Here is a 12,784-nt window from a genome sequence, read left to right as displayed (position 1 = left end):
CGCTGTGTGACATTGAGAGATCGCATGTTGTGTTCACTCGCAGCAGTGCTGAAGAACGAGAGCACTTCCTCAGTGCTCATAGCAAACGTTAAAACAGAATGCAGCCCTACTCTTACTCCTATCAAGGATTATCAAATTGGTACTCGGACATCGCGATTCTGTTCACTGCAAAGCAAAACGAGTTGCGCCAGATCCTGCAGTAACAGGCAGTGGATTTGTACTCCGTCCTTAAGTACACTCCGACTCAACTAACTTAATGACAATTTTCATATAAAAGAATAAATCCTGTTTTCTCTGTTCATGTAATACGTAAAAGTATAAAATAAATTAAATGAAAAAATAAATTTTCAAAACAACAGTTTTTCCTTAAACGTACTAAAAAATAAAAAATAATGTAAGTTAAATGACATATGTATTTATGTATCAGTTTTTTGTTTTTGTCATTATTCGCATAGCATCGTAGATGGCGATCGAACTGAGAGCAATCTCGATGCAATGCGAATAATGATCAAAACGAAAAACTGATACATAATTACATATGTCATTTAACTTACATTATTTTTTATTTTTTAGTACGTTTAAGGAAAAACTGTTGTTTTGAAAATTTATTTTTTCATTTAATTTATTAATATAATCCAAATCGAAACACCACCACACGATAGCGATCACGCAACCCAATTATTAAAAGAACTTGATTTATCACATTTACCCGATGATGATAAAGCTGTCATTTCCAAAATTTGTGTCAAATATAATGACATATTTTGTTTACAAAACGACAAACTAAGCACAACTAAAATTTATGAAGCTTCTCTAAAAATTAAAAATAATACCATGCCTATATATTCAAAATCATACAGACTACCATATGCACAAAAAGAAGAGGTGGATAATCAAATCCGCAAAATGCTACAAAATAAAACCATTGAAGAAACGCAATCGGAATGGAACAGTCCCATATTATTGGTTCCCAAGAAGACTTGTACTGATAAAAAGAAATGGAGACTTGTAATCGACTATCGCAAGGTAAACACAATACTGCAGGATGATAAATTCCCTCTACCGAATATCGATGAAGTCATAGATACCTTGTCTGGATCGAAATATTTTTTACATCTAGACTTGTCACAAGGGTACTACCAGTGCAAATTAAGAAACAAAGATCGACCTATTACCGCTTTTACCACACCAACTGGTCAATACCAAATGACGAGATTGCCCATGGGACTTAAAATAAGCCCATCTACTTTTTCAAGAATGATGACAGTGGCAATGTCAGGCTTAAACGCAGAACAATGTCTTGTCTACTTAGATGATATTGTCGTGTTTGGTAAAAACATGCAGGAGCATAACAAAAACTTAATGAATGTGTTTGAACGATTACGACAGGTTTACCTCAAATTGAATCCGGAAAAATGCAACTTTTTAAAAAAAGAATTGATTTATTTAGGACATTATATTTCCGCAGAAGGCATAAAACCAGATCCACAAAAACTTAATTGCATTAACAATTGGCAACCGCCAAAATCCGCAGATGAAGTTAAACGTTTTGTTGGTTTTGCAAATTATTACAGAAAACATATACAAAATTTTGCTGAAACATGTATGCCCTTAAACCGTCTAACAAGAAAAGGAATTCCATTTGAATGGACACCCACTTGTCAAGCTGCATTTGATAAACTTAAACAACACTTTGTTAAACCTCCAGTTTTAGATTTTCCCGATTTTAGTAAAAATAATACCTTCATTTTACACACTGACGCCTCTCAGCATGCCCTAGGAGCAGTTCTTAGTAACCAAAACGGGAAACCAATTTCATTTGCAAGTAGAGCCCTCAACAAAGCCGAACTAAATTATGTAACAATTGAGAAAGAATTATTAGCCATTGTTTGGTCTGTCAAACATTATCGCCCATATTTATATGGAAGACATTTTAATATTTTTACCGATCATCGGCCTCTAGTGTATCTGTTCACTATGAACGATCCTTCGAGCCGTTTAACTAAATTTCGACTTGCACTAGAAGAATACAACTTTACTGTGTGCTATAAAAAAGGAACTGAAAATGTAGTAGCTGACACCTTATCAAGATTACCATTATCTGAACTAAAAGCAATGAATGCACAAGAGGAAGTGCTAATATCTACAAGATCCAAAACTGATAGCAACGATACTTGCCAAAATGATAGTAATTCAGCAGTATCTAAAGTAAACTATATTTCGCTGCAGTTTTGTCCTAATATAAAAGATCTTGTTATTTCAAAAAATAAAATCATGTTGCCACAATCCAATACTATTGTTTACTTACGAGGAATGATAGTGAGGATAAAAGCTTATATCAAATCATTAAAAGAAAAAATATTTTTGGTAATAAAGAAACGTGATGAGGCAACCAAAACATTTATGAAACAATTAAAAACCCTCAATGAGAAGGGAATGCCAGAGATAATTGTCCTCGATGAGCATGTAAAAGTGATAGGCGACCATGAACAAGCAAAGAAACTAATCATAATGAACGACTATCATACCTTACCGACTGCGGGACACGCAGGTTTTCATCGTACTGTCAATACAATCAAACAAAAGTATACATGGCCAGGAATCGATAAAGACGTTAAAGAAATGATAAGAAAATGCAAACAATGCCAATTGAATAAACCAAATAGACCGCTAAAAATACCCTTAAAAACAACAGACACAGCAAAAACATGTATGGACAAAATATTCATAGATTTAGTAGGACCTTTAGTCAATTCTCAAGGCTTTGAATATATTTTGACAACCTAATGTGACTTAACCAAGTTTGTAACAGCCACGCCATTAGAAAACAAAAGAACCGAAACTGTCGCAAAAGCATTCGTAGAAAGAGTCATTCTAAAATACGGAGTGCCAGAAACAATTTGTACGGACAGAGGCACCGAATTTTTATCAACATTGTTCACCGAAATATGTAAATTATTAAATATTCAAAAACTACAATCCACCGCTTATCATCATGAAACTATAGGAGCCCTAGAAAACTCACATAAGCAATTGGGCAACTTCTTAAGAATATATAGTGACAAAAAGGCATTAGATTGGAATAAATGGGTAAACTACTATGAGTTCGCTTATAATAATACCGTACACACTGCTACAGGATATACACCGTTTTACCTGATGTACGGGAGACATGCAAATATACCATCTAACATTGTACATGAAAAAATTGATAGAGTGCATTACGATCTTGATAATTATGCAATCATTTTAAAGATAAAACTGAACATAGCGCATGAGGAAGTTAGAAACCGTCTAATGCAAAATAAGTGCAAAAGCAAAGAATATTATGACAGCAGAACGAAACAAAAAGTACTTCAACCCGGCAAGCAAATATTAGTAAGAGAAGAAAACGTAAAGAAATTAGATGCACCATACAGCGGTCCTTTTAAAGTATTAGAAGATAAGGAAGAAAATGTAGTAATTGAAGAAAAGGGTAAACCAGACTTGATACATAAAAATAGAATAAAAGAATGGCACGAATGAAAAAAAAAAAAAAAAGATTGGGCGTGTCGTGGAGTAATAATTCTAAGACACACTGTAACTCACTGAATTAGTTCCTAAGTTAGTTTCGTTAAGCTAGATAGGGAGTACCCGAGCGGGGCACTCACGTTAGGATATTATTTAAGTGCGCATACGGTGGGTTTCCGGTCTCTTTGGCTCTTTGCCTCTTGGCCAATAAGGCTCGTTCACGTACAACAAATAAAAGCACAATTTGTAACAAACATAACATACTGCTGCAAACATCCACACCAAACCCTGGAGCAGGGAAGAATATGACATTCAGCCATATCAACACGTGGAACCCGTACGTGGACAACGAGGGGTTACTTTGCTCTCGAGGGCGAGGAAAGGGCCTGTAGCTTCACAAGCTATGAAATTAATAACCCGATTATTATGCCCAGGGACCACTACATCACCGAACTTGTAATAGCCCGTTACCACCAACGATATATGCACCAGAATCACGAGACAATCCTGAATGAAATTAGACAACGATTCAGGATACCACAACTAAAGACGGTTTACCGAAAGGTTCGCTCGAGGTGCCAGTTTTGTAAAAACTTCAATGCAAGACCACTGGCGCCGATGATGGCTGAGTTACCAGCAGGACGAGTAGCTGCCTTTACACCACCATTCACCCACATGGGTATCGACTATTTCGGGCCGTACACAATTTCAGTCGGCAGAAGGACCGAAAAACGCTGGGGAGTACTCGCGACATGCCTCACAACCAGGGCAATTCATTTGGAAGTGGCTTCATCGCTGAGCACCGATTCATGCGTCATGGCCATACGAAATATTTGGGCGAGGAAAGGTACGCCTGCAGTTATCTATAGCGACAGAGGAACAAACTTCCAGGGAGCCAGCAAAGAGATCAAGGAGGCATTAACCCAACTCGATCATACTGCCATATCAAAGAAACTGTCAGGCCCCGGTATCCAATGGCTCTTTAACACACCAGCAGCACCACACATGGGCGGAGCCTGGGAACGACTCATCCAAACAGTAAAGAAGAACTTGGTTGTGGTATTACCTGGAAAGAGACCAACACACGAGATTCTGGTGAATGCCTTAACCGAAATAGAGAACATTGTAAATTCTCGTCCACTAACTTCTATTCCCATAGATAACGACGAGTCACCCGTACTCACCCCGAACCACTTTCTTTTGGGATCGTCGAACGGCATACGGTCATGGGCCCCCCTGGATGATCGACCTCACACCCTGAGACGTAGCTGGCTTCTGTCACAGGCTATGGCGGACACCTTCTGGAAGCAGTGGCTGCGGGATTACCTACCAACCATTACCGGAAGATCTAAATGGTTTCAGCCGGTGCGGCCCGTCCAAGTTGGCGACATCGTCGTGATCGCCGATGAGAAATTGCCTCGCAACAGCTGGCCCAAAGGACGAGTGATCGGCGTGAAAAATGCGACGGACGGCCAAGTTCGCTCCGCAACTGTGCAAACGGTGCACGGTTGCTATGAAAGACCGGTAGTAAAACTAGCAGTCCTTGATGTGCAACCGAAGGCACAATAGAACCCTGGTATTGCGCAGATTCGATAGGTTGTTTGATAGAAGGGTAGCTTATTGATAGAAGAAGCTTAATTGATAGAAGTGCTTATTGATAAACCGCGCACATGGCACTAAACCAAAAGACACCGGCAATGTTTTGACAGAAAGGAAGTAAAGGTAGTAAACAACACGACACGGAAACAAGTTTACGAAGCCGAGTTGTGTACTGCGGGGGAGTGTTGTCAAAACAAGCCAGTGAGCGTGAGTGAGGTAGGCCAGTGAGCGAAATGAGAATGAGACATGAGAAGTACGGTCGGGTCAACGTCCCAGCATGTAGGAAGGAGAGGATCGAGAACGAGAGGTATCAGCTGATCGATGAGTAATCGATAAGATCGTAGCTGATAAGCGATCGGGGAACGTTGACCCGACCGACCCAAGAATGAACGAGACGACAATAGGCGTAAGGAAACCTTCCTCGGCGGTGCCACGGAGAAAGTCTTTCTCTTTGGATTGTGCCACCGCCGAGGAAGACGACATAAATTTTAATACTCCGCTAAGATAAGAGTGTTCAAGATTTTCGTCTGTAAAATAAATAGTTAAACCTTAGCATTATAAATTAGACTTAGCCTTTTTATATCCTAAGCTTTATAAGTAAGACTAGGTTTTAACACTTTTGTTTTCATCGAGTAATGAACGATACCATTAGGGTTCATAGCGCAGGTTATCTGAATTGCTCATTTTTGACTAGCTTTTAAGACTTTTTTATTTCGCTGAACACCTACATCAATAGATTACTGCACTTAAATGATTTATTTTTCCTAAAGTCACACTGTATTTATACCCAAATTAGGCGAGTTAGGCGAGAACGAAAGTTAGGATACACGAAAGTCCAACTCGCCTAATTTGGGTATAAATATAGCGTCTCATTAGGAAAAAGTGTCATTCAAGTGCAGTATTCCATTGATGATGAAGCAAATTACTCGACGGTCCAATCCTCAGAACGATGCGGGGGTGAACGCCATCGCAGGAGCAGCTACTCCATCTGATTGTGCAGGCTATATGTGCAATATGTGGTCATATATCACAAAATGTTGAAATGAAATGTGTGAATGTTTTTGAAAAGGCGACCTTTATGAAAATAAATATTAAAGCTCTTTATGGAAATTAATATTTTCATTTACAATTTTCAGAAAGAATTTCCCGAGACATTTTAAAGAACTTTCCCGCTAAACCAAAAATATTCGAAAATATTGATACGTAACGGAAAATTCAAACCACGAAATGAAGCATCCACCTCTACAATCGACTCTTTGAACAAAAGCGCTCACAAAAGGCTCGGAAAAATGACTGCCGCTAAAAGGTGCGGCGAACGGTCTAATAGGTGCGGTCAACGCGCAAAGGGTGCTCCCATTATCTTAGAAGGGTCTGTCATCTTCTTAATGCTTTGGATGGAGTTGCTAAACGGTGCTCGCGCTGTCTTAATAGCTCCGGCGATCGTATTAATGTTTTGGACGGTGTCACTAAAGGCCTTGGCCATCGCGCTAAACAGTGGTAAAAGGTGTATAGCAACATCAGTAGCTTCCCCAGGAGCATTAATTTATGCGTCGTGCGACAAATCGCGTACATTAACATACAAAAGAAGAGCGTACATTTAGCGTCTATTAGAAGAGATACAAACGCCTTATTGTACGCTCTCGTAACGTTTCGACCTGGCGGTTGCCTACATGTAGGCGCTAAATGTAAACGGTTTTTTCGGTTTAAATATTGCAAATTCCAATTTATTGTTTAATTTTCGGTTTTATTTATTTTTTTTTTGTTCATTTCATTACAACATCCATGTTTTTTCAAATTATGTCATCAAATGAACGGCATTTGTCCTGAACGTATTTACGTTGCTCTCATGATGGTTCTAGGTTGTGAAGTCTGTAAAATAAAATACCCTATTATTGCAAACGTTTCAAATATTTAAATGCATACTTACATTGTTTGTTAATTCAACTGCTGTTAATAAGCAAGCTGGTGGTGTCATCCATCTTTTAGTTGCTTCCCCTTAGCAGGTGCTGTCAGTGAAGATTATTTATTTACATTTATAAAACATGTTGAGAACGGCAGAAAAATATGAGATTAGTGAAAAAATAAAAATTCCACTATTCATAAAATGCAACTTACACAAAAAGGAATGAAGGCTAGCGCTGTTTAATACACACAACGCATGTAGTCTATATACAACCGGCCGCATGTTCTACCGGAAGCCGGACGCCTGCGGCAACTTGTGCAGTAAGGAAATTTTCGAACCGGAAATTTCAGAGCCTCTCACACCACCTGAAGATTAATCAATGGGCATGAGAAAAGAAAGATAAAATTGGACGGCAATATGACCTCTACCATATATACCTGAGTTTCGCCGAAGATTAAGTTTTTCCCGGGCAGCGACACGATTCCGTTCGGTATACGGGTGATGGTCAGCTAATATGGGTGATGGGGTGATCCTCACAATTTGATTCTTCTTCCGGTTTACGTCACACTTACTTGTTTCCAAGGCGCAAACACTGTCCGCGTCACTCTTCGAACCAGTGACCGGCCTGCTACACGAGTCGCAAACTCCAACCGCAGACTCAAAAACCGTATAAGTTTACGTCAAATTCTTTGCGGTTCGTGTAGCCGCGTTTTGCGTTACCAATTCTGTGAGCCATGCTACACGAGCCGCAAACTCAAAAACTTTGCGGCGCAAAGAGGTTTTTGTTTTTGATTTTTCAGTTAACTCAAAAATCTTCCTTCAAAGCAAACAAGATCTTATTTCAATTCACACAAAAAGTAAAAGATGGATAATCTGTTGATGAGTGAAGTGTGGTTAACTACCCTATCGCGGGTCACCGAGTTGAGTACCCAAAACTTGCAACAACGCAACAGGCAACGCAACAGGCGTATTGTGCGTAGGCAAGAAGATGGCAACCGTTTGCTGGACAATACTGTAGCAGAGCAAGCAAATGAAACTATAATTAACTTTCTTCGCATGAAGAAGGAAGATTTTGATGTTCTCAAGTTACATAAAAAGTGGTAGTATAAAATATTTTAATCTTTATTAAACTTTTTGAAACTTTTGGATAAAACCAGTTGGTGGGCCGGACTTTGCCGATCCCTGATCTATGGTGAATTTATAATTGATATTCTAGCTATAAAATGACAAAATATTACTGTAGCTGCAAAATAAACACGTAAATTTATCACCATATGTTCGATTATTTTGTTTTTGAGATTTGTTATGTTTACATTTATTTCTTCTTCATCTGCTTCTTCTGGCGCATTTGAGTTTGCGGTTACGTACGCGGTGCGTACGTCAAAAACTTTTCAGCTCCGTGAGCCGAAAACTGCACCCGCGAAGTTTTTTCAGCTACCGCAAACTCAAATGCGCGAGAAGAAGAAGATGAAGAATAAATAGATGTAAACATAACAAATCTCAAAAACAAAATAAACGGACATACGGTGATAAATTTACGTGCTACGGTGATATTTTATCATTGGCTGGCGGGGGTCATGACTGGCAACAGCATTGGTACCGCAGAACGCGGCTACACGAACCGCGAAGATTTTGCGGGTCGTGTAGCGGGGCCCTTAGAACAGATAAAACCGAACAGACTTATAGAAGAATTACTAGGAACACCATTTCTGACGAAAAAAGAATTAAATAACGAACAAAACTCTGTTCCCAGTATAAGCGTGACGATAGCATGAAACGACTGAAAGTTTATTAATTTTTACAATATTTTATGCAATTTTCCAAAAAAATTCAAGTAGTTAAGTATCTACGAGCAAATATATCAGTACTAAAATACAGAAAAAGCTAACTTCTATGTAAAATATATGAACTACACAGATAAATGGTTGTAAATGCGAATGGTGAAATTTTTTGGAACCTCAAATTAACATACTTAATGAATTTTTAAAATTATAAAAGTTATACAATATTTTTGGAAACACTCTCAAGTATCTTCACTGAAAATTTCAAATCGATCCGACTTTTCAATAAAAAGTTATTAAATCTTAAGTACAGGAAAACGGAATCTCCCATACAAAATGTATGGACTACCCGGGTAGTCCGGTTGAACGTTTGAGGGGTATCAACCGAAAAAAGCAAATGAAAATTATTTAAATTCCTTGGAAACAGTTTTTTCTTTAGCAAAACGATAGAAAATAGGTTCATCTTCTTCTTCTTCTTCGTTTCGTCGAGGATTTACTCCAGTACGGCTATTGAATCCAGCTTCCTGGGCCTTCGCAAGCTAACCTGGAGACATAGACCTCTTTAGGTTAAGGACTGGCAACTAAAGGCCATATGTCCTGATTTTCTGTGGTTTTCGATTTTCTGTAGGCGTCGCCTTTTGACTGCCACCATGCGGCCAGGAGCACTGCTAGCCAACCACGCTAGTGCGCAGTCAAAATGCGGCTGTTCACCCGCCGTAACGAAAGGAATATTTCCTTTCGTTTGTCAGATCGCACGAAACTCGTGATCCGCTTGATTACTCAAACAGCACGAGATGTGCGTCGGCTAGGATTTCTCTGACTTGAGCTCCAGCTCGGCGACACCACGCGGCCGTGCCTAAGATAACCTTACTTTTCAGCTAACCCTTTCAGGAACCTCGTGCACTGCTAACCATCCGCTCTGATGCGACGCCGAACTGGAACTGAAATAGGTTCATCCAGACGACAGCAATGTTTCTCGGCAATGTTGACGTTTACCGTATTATTATTATTATTAGGTTCTTTATTCAAGATTCAACAGGTGAATTACCCCAATGAATCATCAGTTTTAATACAGTATACAAAACAATCTTCACTTAACATTTATAACTAATTACTACGCCAACATTGAACAAGTGATTCCTTAACAGTAACAGAGGTTCGGTTAAAGTCTATTATATTGCTAAACTTATTCACAGAACGACACATTGCGAGTATCGGAGCATTTTCAGCGTACCTCGTTGTAGTTGGATTCACATATAGGAACTCATTATTACGCGTGGAATACACAGGAACACGAACAGGACATTGACTCAAAATATATGGTGCATCTATTTCACCAGTCAGCAATTTGAACATAAACATGGCTTGAGCCGATTCGTATACGATTTCGTTGACTGTACGTGTGTGCCAAGCAACATTGCCGAACGAATTGACGAGCTATCCATGGGTCGATGGATAAGCTAGAAACATTGACGAGCAATGTTGACAGCGATCCATTTGGCATTCAACAAGGTAACGAAGCTAAGCTATATCCTGTACGAACCTTAAGTAAATTATTAATTAGAACGAGTCAGTTTCATGTGGGCAAGTGTTGGTTCAGTTTTTATATAATGCCACTAATTAAATTCACTTTTGTGATGTTAACTAGTTATCATTTGTTGTTACTATCTATTGATACATATTTTACCAAGATAACTATAGGCCATAAAAAATGTTTAGAAACCTTGAACATAGTTGGAAACATTGATGAACATTGATTGCCATCGTATGGACAGAATCCACCATTTTTGCACATGGCTGACAACCATGTTTGAATGTGTGCGAAAGATTGCCGAAAAGATTGCCATCGTCTGGAAGGACCTAATGAGTTTTTCTAGGCATTCTTCAAGGTGTATAAATTAGAAGGTGAAGTCGTCCAGTGTAAAATGACATTTCATGACTTGACATAACACTTCTGGGGTATTCATATTGGTTTTGAGGAGGGGTATCGAAAAGGATTGGGTTTTTGACATAAGTCTTCTCAAATATGGCACCCCTTCCAAAGCGACATAAAGTCACCTTCTATATTTATACACCTTGGGTATTCATATGGATTTTGAGGGAGGTATCGGAAAAGGATTGGGTTTTTGACATAACTCTTCTCAAATATGGCACCCCTTCTAAAGCGACATAAAGTCACCTTCTATATTTATACACCTTGGGCATTCTTAAAATTTCATGCCGATACGTCAATCCAATCAAAAGTTAAGCTGGCTGTAGACGTCACATATTAATCTGTGCAGATCTTTGACGTCTACAGATTTCCTTTGTTCTCTCGTACCCATCGTCTGTCAAACATCCCTCCAGATATCCCGAATATCTCGAGGGATGTTGGAAATAGCTAAGGAAAGGCTGTAGACGTCAAACATCTGTGCAGATTAATATGTAACGTCTACGGCTTGCTTTAGAATAAAACAAAACTCCAAAAACTACCCGGGTAGGCGGTTGAACGGGTGACGGTTAATTTCTTTGCCCGGTTGACAAAAATTCAAATTTTTTGCAGCTGTCATTTAGTACCAGCAACCCGCTAGGCAGCTCGAAATATCGTCCTCAAAACGTCCTCCGCGCGAACAAACGTCCTCCATTTTTGTATGGGGATGAAACAAAAGGAGGACGTTTTTCGAGCAATCGTCCTCCTTGTCCTCCTCACCATACAAAACTGCTCGATGTTTGTGTCATGGAGGACGTTTTTGAGGACGATTTGCTCGAAATTGCCTAGCGGGAAGTTTTTCCATGGCAGATTGCTGGGACTCTTGCTGGAACTACATAGTACCAGCAACAATGTCAATTTCTGTCAACCGCCCGCTAGGCAATTTCGAGCAAATCGTCCTCAAAACCCGCTAGGCGAGGTCGCATGCAAGTTGTCCTCCACTTGTGTCATCAGGCCTCGGGCCTGGGTAAAGGGAGGACGTTTTCATATGGGAGCTTGCACGCGGTAGAACGATGGAGGACGTTCGAGCAGTCGAATAAAAAAGCAAATGGGGATGTGTGCGTGCATCAATTTGTGCTATTTGAGAGTGTGTGAGTGAGAACGAGCAGCCCAGGTTTATGTATGTAGTTGTGAAAAGTGTTTTCTTTCGGGTTGGTGGCGCAAAATAAACATGTCAGACTCCAATACGAAAAATTATGGAAAATTTATTGAATATTCACTGGACACTTACAAATTCAATCGGATATATTAAATACACACTTTGCAAAGATAGACTTACCAGAATGATGGCACAACTCATTACAATCACCAACACCAACCACTGTTAGCCGGTCTTCGACCAAGCCAGTAGCAAACACATTGTGCACTTTGAAGAGCTTCGAGGTGATGGATTCGCTAGAAGAGGGATCGAAGGATAAAAAGTACATGTTAATTTACAGGAAAAGGTGTAAAACGGATTGCCCGGTTGCGTTTTGCTTTACCTTATTTCTTTCTACCGTTAATTACGTTTGTCGGCAACGATACGATGTAGGAATTCTAGGAACACATCGAGTGTAGGAATATCCCGGGCACAGTGTAAGAAAGCTTTCGTCTGTCCGGCGAATCATCTAAAAATTAATTTATATTTCATTATACTGCACAAAAACTGCTACGGACTGAACAACGACATGCTTGTGCTTACCCTCTTCAGTAAGACCAGGATTGGCGACACCGGTTGCACCGAAACATCCGACTCCGTCTTTGCTGCCTCAGATGAAGATTCCCCGGTCACTCCGTCGACTTCCTGAAATGCTGCTTCTTTTGCTGCTTTTGCGGTAATCACTTTAGCCTTTTTCGGGTCCTTTTCTCTTAAAACTTTGTGTCCGTTGGTCGTTGGTGCGCAACCGTGTTAGCCCGGCTAGCTCTTGACTACAAATGGCGCTTTGGACTTGTCAAATTTTCACCGAATCGTCGAGCAATTCTAGTACCTACACAAGGAAACACACAAGTGTACAGACACGGGCTGCCATGTTTCACACACCA

The 12,784-nt window shown here is 39.7% G+C and overlaps 1 long non-coding RNA gene across 1 annotated transcript; it reads right to left on the bottom strand.

Moving 5' to 3' along the window:
* Window positions 1-12,049: 12,049 nt before the first annotated feature.
* Window positions 12,050-12,550, bottom strand: LOC131262592 (uncharacterized). The gene is made up of 3 exons (XR_009178232.1): window positions 12,444-12,550; window positions 12,244-12,369; window positions 12,050-12,157 (listed from the first exon to the last, which is right to left on the bottom strand). It is a non-coding gene; the product is annotated as an uncharacterized LOC131262592 (long non-coding RNA).
* Window positions 12,551-12,784: the final 234 nt, after the last annotated feature.

The sequence above is a fragment of the Anopheles coustani genome, chromosome 2, assembly GCF_943734705.1.
Source record: "Anopheles coustani chromosome 2, idAnoCousDA_361_x.2, whole genome shotgun sequence".
NCBI classification, from domain to species: Eukaryota; Metazoa; Arthropoda; class Insecta; order Diptera; family Culicidae; genus Anopheles; species Anopheles coustani.
The sequence above is the reverse complement of the archived record's forward strand: the minus strand, read 5'-3'. Positions and strand labels throughout refer to the sequence as shown.